The sequence below is a fragment of the Festucalex cinctus genome, chromosome 2 (assembly GCF_051991245.1).
Source record: "Festucalex cinctus isolate MCC-2025b chromosome 2, RoL_Fcin_1.0, whole genome shotgun sequence".
NCBI lineage: Eukaryota > Metazoa > Chordata > Actinopteri > Syngnathiformes > Syngnathidae > Festucalex > Festucalex cinctus.
In genome coordinates this window covers 19275641-19290460 of record NC_135412.1, presented here as the reverse complement: position 1 = coordinate 19290460, position 14820 = coordinate 19275641, and the positions used below count along the sequence as shown (strand labels likewise).

General features: G+C 42.2%; 1 protein-coding gene and 1 long non-coding RNA gene across 2 annotated transcripts in view; both read left to right on the top strand.

Annotated features, from left to right (window-relative positions):
- The window catches only part of kcnd3 (potassium voltage-gated channel, Shal-related subfamily, member 3), a 148147-nt gene that overhangs the window by 36625 nt on the left and 96702 nt on the right, over nt 1-14820 (top strand). The window lies entirely within an intron of this gene.
- On the top strand, nt 12142-12636 carry LOC144014037 (uncharacterized). The gene is made up of 3 exons (XR_013282388.1): nt 12142-12280; nt 12357-12458; nt 12543-12636. It is a non-coding gene; the product is annotated as an uncharacterized LOC144014037 (long non-coding RNA).

Below are 14820 nucleotides of genomic sequence, written 5' to 3'. Positions count from 1 at the left end.
GGGGTATATTAAATCAACTGGTACCTCGAGTGTTGAAAGAATGTATGAAGTCGTCTGAACCATGGAATGTTTTAACATTTACATGGGTCTCGAGGACAACGCCTACAGGTCGTTGGTTTTTTAAGGTGAAAATTGATTCTAACAACCTGATAGAGACTGGTGATCGCACAAATCAGAATGAACTGTTTTTTACTTTGGAAGCATTTAACACTGAATGTGGTGTTTTTTTGAGGGTTTTGACCCTACCGTTGGCTGAATGGAATGAGAGGATGGATGCGCACTCTGAAAAAATCTCCACCCTCTTTTTGGACAGCCGGCATTGGCGAAACATTGTGGGTGTAAGGAAGGCGTTGACGTTTGAGTAGTCAACGCCCCTATGAACCGCCTACTCTGACGTCATAAGCCAACCCCCCTCAAGGACAGCCCCCCCTACCACTTAGACAATGGGAAAATACGCCTCTTTACAACAAATCCCTCCCATATAACCGCCCCTATGTAATATAAGAGCAGGAGTCTCCAGCCGGACTACACTTTGCCTTAAAAAGCCAACGACGACAACGATGCCTCCTACCAGACAGAGTTCCAGACGCCTGGCAACATCGTGGACGCCTCTGGGTGCCCGGAGTGTGGTGCCTCTGGTGGAAGGATCGCGGCTTAAAGTCTCAAAAGGTACGCAGACAGAGAGCTCTGACTTTGAGGAGGGAAAGGACGTTGAGGCAGCCGCGACCCACCTTGAGCGAGAGCAGTTGGACTGTTCTCAGTACCCCGCGACTGCCGACGAGAACACCCCTCCGCCGGAGAACTCTCAAGAAGTGCAGCTGACCGATGAGTACATTGCCTCGCTGGAGTATTCACAACTGCTGATGACTCCTGAGGAACTCAATACCCGGCATGAACACCTACCTCCTCAACAGCCTCAGGAGTCTCAGCAGCAGCAGCCTCAGCAGCAACTAACCTCTGACGGGGACGTTGTGGAGGGGTGCCCGCCAACAGCTATGCCTTCACCTACAAACCTTGACAAGGACTGGGACCTTGTCTGGAACGGGCCCCCGGACAGTTGGCTGTGTCGGGATAAGTACAACTGTATAAAACAGACTATAGGACATCTCCTCAATCAAGTTATAGTTAAATACAGTAGAGATGAATGTAATGGCTGTTTAATCAACCATCCCAGCCAGAGGCAGCACCAGTGTCTAGAAATAGACGATGATGAGTATTTTAGGAAACATTATCATCGTGTGATAGCATTGTTGTGCACGCCTAAATTCCTCCCCAGCATTCATTACATGTTGAACTTGCTTCATCTGACTACCGACATTAAGAAGGTCAAGACAGCGGCCGAGATTGTCCTGCTAGATCTCGAGCAAGAGAAGAAGATACTCGACAAGCTCGAGCAACTGGACGCCCTTGAAGGCCCCGGATCGCTGTCGAACGACCTCAAGACTCTGCTGGACAAGTACTACAATTCTAAATAGAGACACACGATGGGGAATATCTTCAGAAAATTGTTGTTTCGATATTACGGTTTGTGTAATTGGGCGGACATTCTGGAGAGAACCATTCTACATACTTCTGACCGAGACGGACGAATTGACAAAATGTTGTTGATTATGCAAAAAGTCAGATCATTGTCTCATTCGCTATTTCATGTATCTTGGGATTGTTTTGTCAGACGTGTTGTGAACGAGAGTCATTTGGGTTTGGCCAATACAATTAAAGCCGTTCTGGATGCATGGTGTGATGACGTGGGTGTAGGTCACCTGGTAACAATTTTGACTCTGTTTGTTGATTCTGCAAAATACTGTCTAGAAAATAACTACCCTTTAGACTTACCTGTTGAATTAAAAGAATTTCAAACCGTCGTTGAATTAAAAGTTAGTCCCTATGTCTTATCCCGAGTCCTTGAGTATATTAATTCTTAGTATTGCCTTTTAGTATTATGCATGTAATCATTTTTACTATTGTGTATGATTATACTATGGAAATCATGTAATAAACCAAAAAAACAAAAGAAGTCATGTCTGTGTGAATTTATCAATAAATAATCGTTGCATATATCATTTAAATTCATTTTCTGATGATGGCTGAGAGGAAGTGTATGGAGAAGCTTTACTACGATGCCTCACACCCGGCCAGTTTTGGTGGTGTAGAGCGTTTACACTTAGGTGTACAGGATGTTACGGGTAAAAAAGTAAATCGTGATCGAGTCAGGGGTTTCTTAATCGAGCAAGATGCCTACACCTTACACAAACCCGCTAGAATCAATTTCCCACGAAACAGGGTTTTTGTCCCAAGGGCGCTGAATCAATTTCAGGCAGACCTCTGCGATATGCAGGCCCTGGCTGGCGTCAACGAAGGATTTAAATATTTACTGACCGTCATCGATGTTTTTTCAAAAAAAGCCTACGTACGCATTTTGAAGGATAAGACGGCTCCGCAGGTAGTTAAAGCTTTTGAATCTGTTTTGTCTGAGAGTGGGACGCCTCGAAAAATACAGACCGACGCGGGTAAAGAATTTTTTAACAGACATTTTCAGAACCTGATGAAAAAACACAACATTGTTCATTTTGCTACTGCCAGTGATCTGAAAGCCCAGGTTGTTGAAAGGTTTAATAGAACTTTAAAAACTAGAATGTGGAGATATTTTACGGCCAGAAACACACGCAGGTATATCGACGTCGTACAAGATTTAGTAAGTAGTTATAACGAAAGCTACCATAAAAGTATAAAAATGAAGCCCAATCAAGTTACTGACGGAAATACTCAACAGGTTTTCCAGAATCTATACGGTAATATGCCGATAGAGCAAAGTGGGAAATTAAAAATGCGTTTTAAAACAGGAGATGTGGTGAGGATATCTAAATTAAGAGGAGTGTTTGATAAAAAATACGAGCAGAGCTTTACGGACGAATTGTTTACCATATCTGAATGTCTTCCTCGTTTTCCACCCGTCTACAAACTGAAAGATTATGACGGGGATGTCATAGAAGGATCGTTTTACGAAGGTGAATTACAGAAGGTGAGCGTATCAAAAGACCACACATTCCATATTGAGAAAATCCTTAAAAGGCGCACGGTGAGGGGGCAGAGACAATTCCTCGTTCGTTGGAAGGGATGGCCCTCGAAATTCGATAGCTGGGTCCCCGCTTCTCAGATTGTAGACGTTTAAAAAAGAGTTTCAAATACAACTTGTATCAGAAGCCGGCATGGATCCCTTACACGATGGAGGATTCTACGTTACTCTACCTTCTAACGCTAGTATGGATGTGTATACGGACAACACAATCTCACAGTTCAGAGTGAATTTGGCCCAACACATTGATCTCGAAGGAAGTTGGGAGGTGGCCCTGACTGAGATTTCATACCCTCGTAGTTGGATAAACGTACCCGAAAACCAGACTACTTTCTATATAAAAGATATGACGCTTTCCAAAGCTAAGGATGCAAAGAACTCCGAGACAGCTAGGGGGTCTGATAAAAACGAATTTGTAACCCACACCTTAGATATTACATCCGGGGAATATGAAGATCTTGACAAGCTACGAGAGGCGGTTCTGTATATTATAAAAAATAAAATAGGCAACCAAATTTTACTCCATTACGATATTAATATGCGGAAATTTCTTTGGATGTCGTCAACCGGATGTTATAAGATCCGCTTTAATGCACCGTTGGCTTACATACTTGGTATGAAGGAAGGACAATGGTTTACTATAAAACCTAATTGGTTACCTGCCCCGTACCCAGCCGATATAAAGGCGGGTCAATACCATTTATACGTTTATACAGACGTGGTGCAACACCAGACGGTAGGGGATGCCTATGCTCCGTTATTGAGGACTGTTCCGATCGAAGGGAGATACGGGGAGTTTATTTTTAAAACTTTCAACCCTGCTTACTACCTGCCTATTAGTAGGAGACATATTGAAGAAGTAGGAATACAGATTAAGACGGATCAGAATCAGCCGGTTAATTTTAAATACGGAAAGATAATTATTACCCTGCATTTTAAACCGAGGTAAAAAACAATGGTCGTGATGGAGACACACCCTGACCTGTATCGCTTTGTTAATTATTACGAAACCCAAGCAGGAGGGTCGCTTCCGGGTTTTCACGGGGCCCCTGTGCAATATGGGCGAGGTTTGGGCTCCATTTTTTCAAAACTTTTCCGTTTTGTCGTACCTTTAGTCAAAAAAGGTTTTACAGTAGCGAAACCTCACCTGCAGTCGGCGGCTAAAAATATTGCCATGGATGTAGCAGGACGTGCGATGGAAAGAATACAGAGAAGAGAAAAGAATCAAGATGGATCCGGGTTAATGGTTTTGGCTCGAAGACCTTCGAGGAGACCGATAGGTCAGAGACTGGTTACTCATAAAAAGCGTAGGCGTGCAGTCAAAAGGAAATCAGTCTCAAGAAGGAAGCGCCGAAGAAGCAACGCCGACATTTTCTCTTAAACAATCTGACGAAAATGGCTCTTTTACATCACAAGTCGCAAGAATGCACTCTGTCGGAATTAGATTTGTTCTCACCGCCAATGACCCAACTTTCGATAGAACAAAGCCAATACGTCGAAATTTCACCCTTATCAGCTTTGACGGAGCAAGGACCCATTGAATTCTTCATACCGGGGGACGGTTCTAAATATATGGATCTCTCGGACACAATGCTTTACCTGCGTTTGCGAGTAACACACAGAGACGGCTCTCATCTGGGCCCCACCGACCACGTAGGCATCATTAACTATCCGTTAAACACAATCTTTACCCAAGTAGATGTTACATTAGGGGATAGACTCATCTCACAATCAAGCGCTACTCACCCTTACAGAGCTATGATTGAAACATTGTTAAACTTTTCAGAGGATTCTCTCAAAAGCCAATTTAGCACAGCCATGTTCTTCAAAGATACACGAGGGCGGATGGATTCAACATCGCTCACGGGCAACGATGTTAATGAAGGGCTGGTTCACAGAGCCCAATTGATTGAGGGGTCCAGGGAATTTCAACTCCTAGGCCCCATTCACTCGGATATTTTCTTTTGTGAGAGATACCTCTTAAATAACGTGGATCTAAGGCTAAAGCTAACAAGAGCCAGCGATGATTTTTGTTTAATGAGTCCCCCCGACGCTGATTGCTCTCTGAAGATAATAGGAGCCACCCTTTTTGTAAAAAAAGTAGCGGTCGCACCGGCCGTTTCTTTGGGTCACGCAGCGGCTCTCCACAAAGACAACGCGCTGTACCCCCTATCGAGGATCAACGTAAAGACTTACTCTATACCCCAGTTATCGAGGATCTGCCATCAAGACAATCTCTTTTTGGGACATACGCCAAAGTATGTGGTTTTAGCACTCGTCAATCACAGCGCTTTTGTGGGGCGGAAGAATTTAAATCCTTTTAACTTTGCCCACCACAATATTGAATACCTAGCCCTAACTCAAGAAGGGCGGCAGATCCCATCTAAGGCGTTTCAACCCCAATTTAACGCAGGAAACGCAGTGCGCGAGTTTCATAACTTGTTTTCCTCGACGGGGAGGTTTTTAAAAGATTTACCTCTAAGTATAGACCACGAAGACTTTCAACAAGGCTATGCTCTGTTTGCCTTTAATCTAAATCCTAGCCAGGACACAGAGGCTTTATCCCCTGTGTCCAGCGGTACACTCAGATTGGAGATGAGATTCAGGACCCCGCTTCCCCATACCGCCACACTTATTGTGTACGCTTGTTACGACTCTATTTTAGAAATTAACTCGAAGAGGGAAGTGTTAATGGACTATTACTGAGGAGATGAACGGAAGGGAATTGGAGAGTTTGATGACACGTTTACAAGGAGATTTATTTGGAGGCGTTTACGCTTCGGACGAGTTATCCTCCTTGAAACCCTCGCCCCCCATATACTATATAGTTAATACACACCCCCGCTCTAAACCCGGAGAACATTGGTTGGCTCTCACCTTGGAAAAGGACGACTCTGCATCTTTTTTCGACCCCTTCGGCTTTCCCCCTGATTTTAAATATTACCCACAAAGTATAAAGTCTTTTCTGGAAAAGTATTCTAACCGTATAATTTACCATAATCGCCAGTTACAACACGAACTGTCAGCGGCCTGCGGCCCTCATTGTGTGTACTACCTGAGCCATAGAGGGTGTGGAGAGTCTTACCAGGATGTGATGGACTGCTACACCGACGATGTAATCAAGAATGATGCTATGGTATCTGCTTTTGTTCGGCGACACCGGTTTTTTACCTGCAAACCATGCGGAGGACAAAAATCATGTTCTTTCAACAAATTTAAAAAATGTCATTGTCTGTAACGGATTATGTTTTTCAAATCATTTATTCAATAAAAGCAATTTAAAAGGCAATACAGAGTGATGTGTTTTTCCTTACATAAAATAAGTGTCATATTTAAAACCCCTCCCACTTTATAGTCGAAGCAGTCCGTTTTCTTTTCTTTTTCCCGTTTGAAGATTCCTTAACAATGGGATTAGGTGTATATGAGCCGTTTTTTAGACGTCTCAACTCCTCGCGTGCATGTGGGTTAGAAACCGTTGTTTCAGGTATATTGAGTTCTGAGAGGGTGTGTAGAAACTCGCTCCAACCTCTAGGACCTTGCGATGAAACATTCTTGCCGATGAGATGTTTGAGTAAATCAGTCATGTGGGATCCTCTGACGGGGTTACCTCTGAAGATGAATTCGCTGCGAGGAGTCCAACCTCTTTCGTCGGTAGACAGTTTTCTTAAAACATAATCGGCGTTTTTACGGTAACGAGGAGGGATTGTTTGGACGATGTCGAGCCAGGCTTCATTCTCCAAACCCGTCGCTTCATCTGATGGGGATGTGTTTGATGTCTCAGCAGGTAGAGTCAGGTTGATTGGTCGTCGTTCGTTTTCCCCTTGTTTGAGCAACCCTAAATATCGTTGCATCAAGGATTGGTACTTTTTAATTTTCTCATACTGGTCTAGAGAACTATCTTCTAGGACCTCCTTCATTTTAAAATCCAAATTACGCTCCGCCGTCTCTCGAATGGTTGGTTCGGGCCTGCTTAAACGTTCCAGTTGGTGAGGTGAGACAAGAAACATTTTCTGAGCTGTTCTCAAACTCATGTTGGTTAAAGTTTATTTATTTATTAGACCGCCTAAAAGACTTCCGAGGACAGGGGCGAATGCCCCCAACAAGGGTAAGATAAAACCACCCTTTTGAATCAAGACCGCACGTTTTTTCTTCAGACTTTTTTTCTTATCGGCCAATTCTCTGATCACCTTCTTTTGCTTTTTTAGCCTCTTATACTGCGAAGGACTCAGCGGTATGTGACCTTTTAAGAGATTTAGAGCAATCTCGCAGAGAGCTTTCACCAAGCTAGCGGGACCGCGCAAAAGTATGTCTTTACGTTTCTTGGGCTTGGCGTGAAACAAAGTTTTGAGCAGCGGAGCATTTCTTTTTAAAAGCTTCGACATCTTATTAAGTCTTGGGTATGTAGACGGTAGGCCACTGATGAGCTAGTAAGCCCGTCCTCAGTCTGTATTGATCTGGACATGTCGGGGTTAAATCCACTAATAAATACCCGTGAGCGTCTTTGGTAGCGTCTTCAAAGCTTTCCAAAAAATACTTTTTCTTTGAGGGAAATATCTGATTAGCCAAAACACTCGTTTGTAATTTATCACGCGGGTTTTTAAACAACACCATATAATTACTGTTGAGGCTGATTGTCCGGCTGTATTTACCTTGATGAAAAATGTTCTGCGTTAACATGATGACGCTCATATTCCTATGATGTCTATATTGGGTAAAAATTCTTACCACCTCAGGGTGGTCCGACGCCTGAAAGATGACGTCGTCCAGAATAACCAAATGACTTTGACGCGCTGGAAACAAACTTTCATCCTCAAAAGAATCAGGGAGACCTTTCACAAAGTTAATATTTTTATTCAGCTTTTGAAGTTCCTCGTACAGAGGTTGAAAAGAAGTGTAGATCCATACAACATTGTCAGGAAGACTTTTCATAACATGGTTACAATTTTCCAAGATACTTTTTACAAAATATGTTTTTCCACACCCGCTTGGTCCAGATATTAAACAAGAAAAGGGGGGTTGAAGCCTCGGATCAAAATCAACTTGATTTAACTCCATTTCACAAAACACACTAATAACCGAAAGGCAGGGTGCGTCCGTGGGGGATAAGACGTCTCTTGTCATATACTACCCTGAACTTTTTCATGAATGACCTGTTTTTTAGGTGAAAACCCTTTTTGTTACGCACGATAGTGTGTTGAGGCGTTTCAATCGTTCTGGTTTGTGTGCCTGATGAGTCAATGTACCCTTCGACTAAATTCTTGATGCTGTCAAAATTGACGCGTTTGCAAGTGTCATGGGTCTGTGTGATACCTTTTACCTTCATTACCGTTTTCATGCTGTTCCTAGTTTGGTAGGCGTAACTTTTAGGACCCGCTGAAACAAACTCCTGAATGCTATCTCCTCCCAACTCGTCAGTCAAATCCCCCAAATAGTCACCTAATTCCAAAGGACTTTCGCCGTCTTTGACTACATAGACGAGGCTGTCCGTGTCGGTGTACAAAACACTCGTCTGCAGTCGCTCCAAATATGCGTACATTTTTAGACGTGCATAAGCCGTGGTCATGCATGCTGCAAAGATGTTAGCGGTTTTGGAGGGGGGGACGTTGCAACGTCGGTGGTAGCTGTACTGCACGATCGACCTTTGATCGTTGAGGAAGTGAAAGGCTTTGATCTCGTACAACCCCGAAAATAACAATTCAAAGAAGCGTTCTGTGCTGCTTACAATCTCTGTTTTATCCAAATTATCACGCTGTCCCAATTTGCCCCAAAAGTTGTTGAGGCATAATTTAGACACCTGCCTCTTACCCGCATTCACATTTATTTTTGAGGGGTCTAGTCTAATATCTTGGTGAGTCTCATAGTTTTCGATGTACTTTTCCCTACCTGCCTGATCAACGACGTAGGAAGGATACCCCGAGGCCTCTTGCTTCCCTTTAAGGAATGTATCGATGTATGCTTTGAAGACGTCGCTACTCGACGAGTCAAAATGCCACACCTCCGTAATTTGTGATACGGTGTAGCCCAGCTCGAGAGCCTTGTTGAATTCAGGCGTAACCCAAACACCGGTTAAGGCTCTCTCGTCATCGTTATGCGAACACGAACTTTCTTGATTGTTAAGTTCTGCGCACGTGCGACAAAGTGTAAACACCAGTTTACCTCTTGCCGTTTTGTAGGGCAGCAGGGGGAAATAGAGGCCTCGTGGAGGGTTGACTTTAGCTCTGATGAACCCGAAATACTTTTGGGGGTCATCGAAATTGTCGTGAATGATGGTAGGATGTCCTAACGGATAGGCACATGTGCTGTTGACAAAAGGATAAAGCGATGTAACATCGACGTACATTACACGTTCACCGGGGGCAGCCGTATAATGTAACACGAAGGCATTTGTTCTCCCTCCAAAAAGAGCTTTACGTGGTATAAGAGGCTCAGGGAATTTTGAATTGCGCAAGAACTCTCTTATATCCGGATTTGACTTTTTTAACCGCAGCCACTCATGCTCCCACATCAACACAAGCTGTACACCGTGCTTGACTTTTAGATCCTGTATTTTCTTTTTAACCCTGTCAAACTTTTCTTGAAACGGTCGTTTACTCATAGGACACTTTTGAGTAGGATCGTAACATTCACGGCATCCGTGATAGAAACATCCGAGATATTCCCATACATATTTTACGCCGTCTATCAAAGCGTACCCGTCTACATAGTACTGCCCGATCTTGACCTCCCCCTTGTTTAAGGCGTGAATAATAGGTATTTTTTGGCTGTGCGCCACCCACATTAGGTATTGGATCGAGTCGCGTGAGAATGATTTGGATTGTTGTATGTAATTATCGGTCGGCGTAATAGCCAATGTTTTAGGTGTTAGGAAATTGTTCCGGAACACCTTCATGCAGGAGGAGGCGATAGTTACAGAATTGAACGGGTCTGTAGCAGTCGCATTAAGAAACTCCTCTCTAAATTTCTCACAAGCTGTCGCCAAAATATTCACATCATTTCTGCAGTACATTAGAGCTTCCTGAGCAAAATTGAAGGTTCCCTTACACGCTACCTCGTACCATTCAAAAAACTTTGTACGATGGACCGTCGACATACGCTCTACCCCATAATATTTTGGATCAGGGTAGGGACCGATGTAAGAAGAGAATATTACAAGGCCGCTTCTGTCAAAATTTGATGGATGACATTCTTAATTAGATTAGGGGGGTCATGTATGGGTCATGACCCCTCCCTAATGAAGATTAATGACCCTTTAATGACTTCCAGATGTCATATAATGAGGGTTAATGACCCTTAATGACTTCCTGATGTCATTTAATGAGGGTTAATGACCCTTAATGACTTCCTGATGTCATTTAATGAAGATTAATGACCCCTAATGACTTCCTGATGTCATTTAATGAAGATTAATGACCCTTAATGACTTCCTGATGTCATTTAATGAAGATTAATGACCCTTTAATGACTTCCAGATGTCATATAATGAGGGTTAATGACCTTTAATGACTTCCAGATGTCATTTAATGAGGGGTAATGACCTTTAATGACTTCCGGATGTCGTTTAATGAGGATGAATGACCTTTAATGACTTCCGGATGTCGTATAATGAAGATGAATGACCTTTAATGACTTCCGGATGTCGTTTAATGAAGATGAATGACCTTTAATGACTTCCAGGTGTTATATAATGAAGATGAATGACCCTTAATGACTTCCTGATGTCATTTAATGAAGATTAATGACCCCTTAATGAAGATGGATGATGTGTAGGTGGTGTTCCTACCTGTTTTTGCAGATATCATGGCTGACCCGGGTTCAAATGCTAATTGTTTGGTTAACTTCCGGATCCGGTGCACGCCCCCTAGATTGAGTGAATAATAATGAGATTGAATGACGTGATCGGAGGGAGTGGTTTAGTATGGGTAAAACCGCCGGGGGAAAAGTACTAGCCATTTCTATTATGGTGAAGGGGGAAAAGTATGCGCAAACACGGCTCAAAGAGTGTATTTTTAGAGGTTGTAAAACAAGAAGTATAAGGTAAGGTTAAACTGTGATACGGTGGTTGGTATTATGAAATTAAAAAATATGAAGTTATACATTATATGTAAAAATGTTGTAAGAGTCGTTCGTGACTGCTGGGGTTGAATCTGAAAATAAACGGATAAAACTATATAATTTCCCCTTACTGATATAGTTACTATCTGACATTTTTGTTCAATATTTCTGTGAGTAGGGGGAAGCATATGCAGTCAAAGATTCATGGGGAGGTCAAATGTATGTCTGTGCTTGTGTGTGTGTGTGTGCGCGCTAGGCCTATGGCTGCATGAGGGTCAAAGAAGTGTGAGGACAGACGGGCGGCTGAAGAAGTGTGAGGTAGACGGTGGCTATAATGTTGTTAGTTTGAAAGACAACGCTTCCTAAAATATATTTCAAAAACAAGCATGTACTCTGACGGTTACATTTATATCAGTATCAATTTTACAAAAGGAAAATGGTGAGCAGGTCATTAGCGGTATCAGTATCCTTACCCCTGTTAGAACAGAGGGGTACTGGTCATAAAATTAAATTAGGCTGAAGAAGAACGGACACGCAGCTAATTGTGAGGGTCATTTCTGAGAGTCTAATAGAAATTTATGGATTTTAAATTGCGTTTTGCACACCCTCCTCTATGTATAAATATGAGGCCTTCGCAATGCCACACTCACTTCTCTGAAAAATTCTCAAGAGGTATCGGCTCTGAGCTTCCAAGATGAATCCAGGTAATTAACTCTTGATATTATCTATATATGTATATATACTCATACAAATGTGGCACTTATATTCACTTCTATTAATGTTTTTGCTATGAAATAAAAAACCCCTACATCTTAATGAAGCTTCTGGAAAAGCAAGCATCTTAGTGAGTGATTTATTTATTTAATGGAATGATGCATGACTTTATTTTTATACTTATAGCGTTTATTTTATTTTTAAGTTATGAGAGATTTTGGAATAAGTCTGTATTAATATGTATTTTTTGTTTTACTTTTATTTTAATTTTATAGAGTTAGGAGAGTTTTTTTTTTATTTTATTTTTTTTGAATGAGTGAATGAGTTCGTATTTCTTATTTTAAATTTGAATTTTTACAGAATTAGAAGCGTTGTTGGACGAAATTCAACTGTATTATTATTCAGCGTCACAAGGTGGCGATGTTGTAACAGGAATCCGGCGTAAGTATTTCTTTTTTTGAAACGTTTAGAGCTTTTTCTTGCTTTAAAATTAACTGTTAGTAATGGATATTTACAGAATTGAATGAGGATGTGAACGAGAGGGTTAGACAGCCGGAGATTTTCGTAATTACGAGTGATGAGGAAGAATTGGATGACGAATTACCTGCAGGAGTGAACGGTAAATTTCCTTTTTTTTAAAAAATAAAATAAAACCTATGTATTACTATTTTTTAAATGAACCGGTAATGTTGTATGATTATAGGTGGTGATATACTGAGCGAGACGGTCCCAGAGACTGCTCAACCTGAGGTCATAATAATATCTGACGAAGAAGAAGAAGAAGGAGAAGAAGAAGAGATATTAAGGCGTGAAAACGTGAGGGCCGAAGAGGAAGGTGAATTCGTCGGGTTTCCACCGATTGAAAGCGAATCTGAAATGGAAAACCCTGAGGGGGGTGACATGGATTTAGATAATGTAGGTCAAGGTTTGGCTGAAATTGTAAATGCCTTAAACGATGAGATCTCTATGCAAATCGAGCCTTTTCAAATGCCTGATGAAATCGGCGGCGATGATGGCGATCCGTTTGTGGCTATAAGACACATTGAGGATTTTATTGATTTCTTTAATCCTTTAGAGAGGGCTCTTGCACGTCTTAACCAGTCATCTTCAAACGACGAAGCCGTTGAGGACATACTTGAACCAGACATACGTAGAAATGACCAACAGCAATCCTCTGTATCATTTTCACAACATTCCCAGCCACACCCACACAATCAAATGCAATATGCAGAAGGTAGCAGCAGTACACATTGCCAGCAGACACTTGTGTCAAATACACAAAACTTTCAATACCAACCATACACGCACAATCAAACGCAACAGACAGAAGCTGGTGGTAGTAGTACACCAGCTAGACAAGACCTCCAACAACAGTCTCGGGTACATCGACACATTCAAGCAGAACATCCCCCAGCACCAACCCCCAGTACACAATCCACCTTGCAACAATCTTCAGACACAAACAGACAGGTGGGGGGACAAGTTAGGCGTCCGAATTTTAACAACTTGGAGATAAGACGACGTCTAAATACAACGAGACCCGAAGACCCCCTTGATTTTGCAGCCTTCTACACAAACATTGGCAATAATTTGAATGAAGCTGTGCAGGAGGTAATCAGATCGACTAGTCGCGGTGATATAGTCCAAGCAGAAATAGTGGGTGAAAATGTGAGGGAGCACTGTTACCTAGATGCTGTTAATGACCCGAATGACGTAACTGACGCAGTCCATAATTTGCTAGATCGCATCGCACAATCTAATACAGAGGTACTGGCCGACAATAGTCTAGAACTTGTTGTACAGATTGTATTTGATGTTAATGGCGGAGGAGGTGCCAAACGCAAACTAATTTTGACTACAAATGATGAAATGGTTCAAAAGAAGAAGAGATGTTTGTACATAACGTATGACAAAAATGATAAATTATGCTTTGCTAGATCGTTAGCATACCTGCTTGACGGATTGTTGACTGTTGATCAGGCTACACAGAGGGCTCGTTATTTACAGCAAAGCGTGGGGTTGACTTGTGAGACTGCCGTTAGTCTGAGGGACGTACACAAATTTGAAACGCTTGTGAAACGCAAAATCGTTATAGCTTATAGAGCGGATTGCGAACGCCCCCTGTCTTTTTTTGAGACGCAATACCCCAAATCAGAGGACTCAGTGTTCTTACTGCTATTAGACGGACACTATTATGGAATAAAATCGGTTAAGGAGTTCATAGGGAAATCCTACTTTTGCAGTCATTGTTACAAAGGGCATAAAAACCAAGAACAACATAGTTGTGAGGGGCATTGTCACATCTGTCTCGACCCTACCTGCAAACAACAACCGTTCAAAGCCATTCATTGTAACGATTGTAACAAAATATGTCAGAACGAGAGTTGCTTCGTTAAACACAAAGAACGCAGACAGACCTCAAAATCCGAGACTAGCAACTGTGAGAAATACAAAAAATGTAGCGAATGCAGTGTGGAATATTACGTCAAATCACAGGGGGAGAATGTTAAACATAAATGCCCTCAAGCCAAATGCACAGTATGTGGAGAGGTTCTACCTAAGGGCGGTGATGAGGCGAGAGGAAACCCTCATCTGTGTTACATGCAGCCTCTAAAACCGGAAGCGCCTTGTAAACAAATAATTTACTACGATTTTGAAACATTCGTAGGTGCTGACGGTAAACACAAACCCTACCTAGTGTGTACCAAATCGACAAAGGGGGTGGAAAAACATTGGTTGGGTCTTGATTGCGTCGAACAATTTCTTGATTATGTCAGGAACCCTCGTTTTGAACAGTCTAAACTAATCGCTCACAACGCCAAAGGTTTTGACGCTTACATCATTCTAAACAAAATGGTAGACATGGGGGTTAATGTCAGCGTCATTATGCAAGGGAGCAAAGTCATTTGTTTCTCAGATACGGACTACAAACTGGGGTACATCGACTCCTTGTCCTTCCTCACGATGCCCCTCAGCTCCTT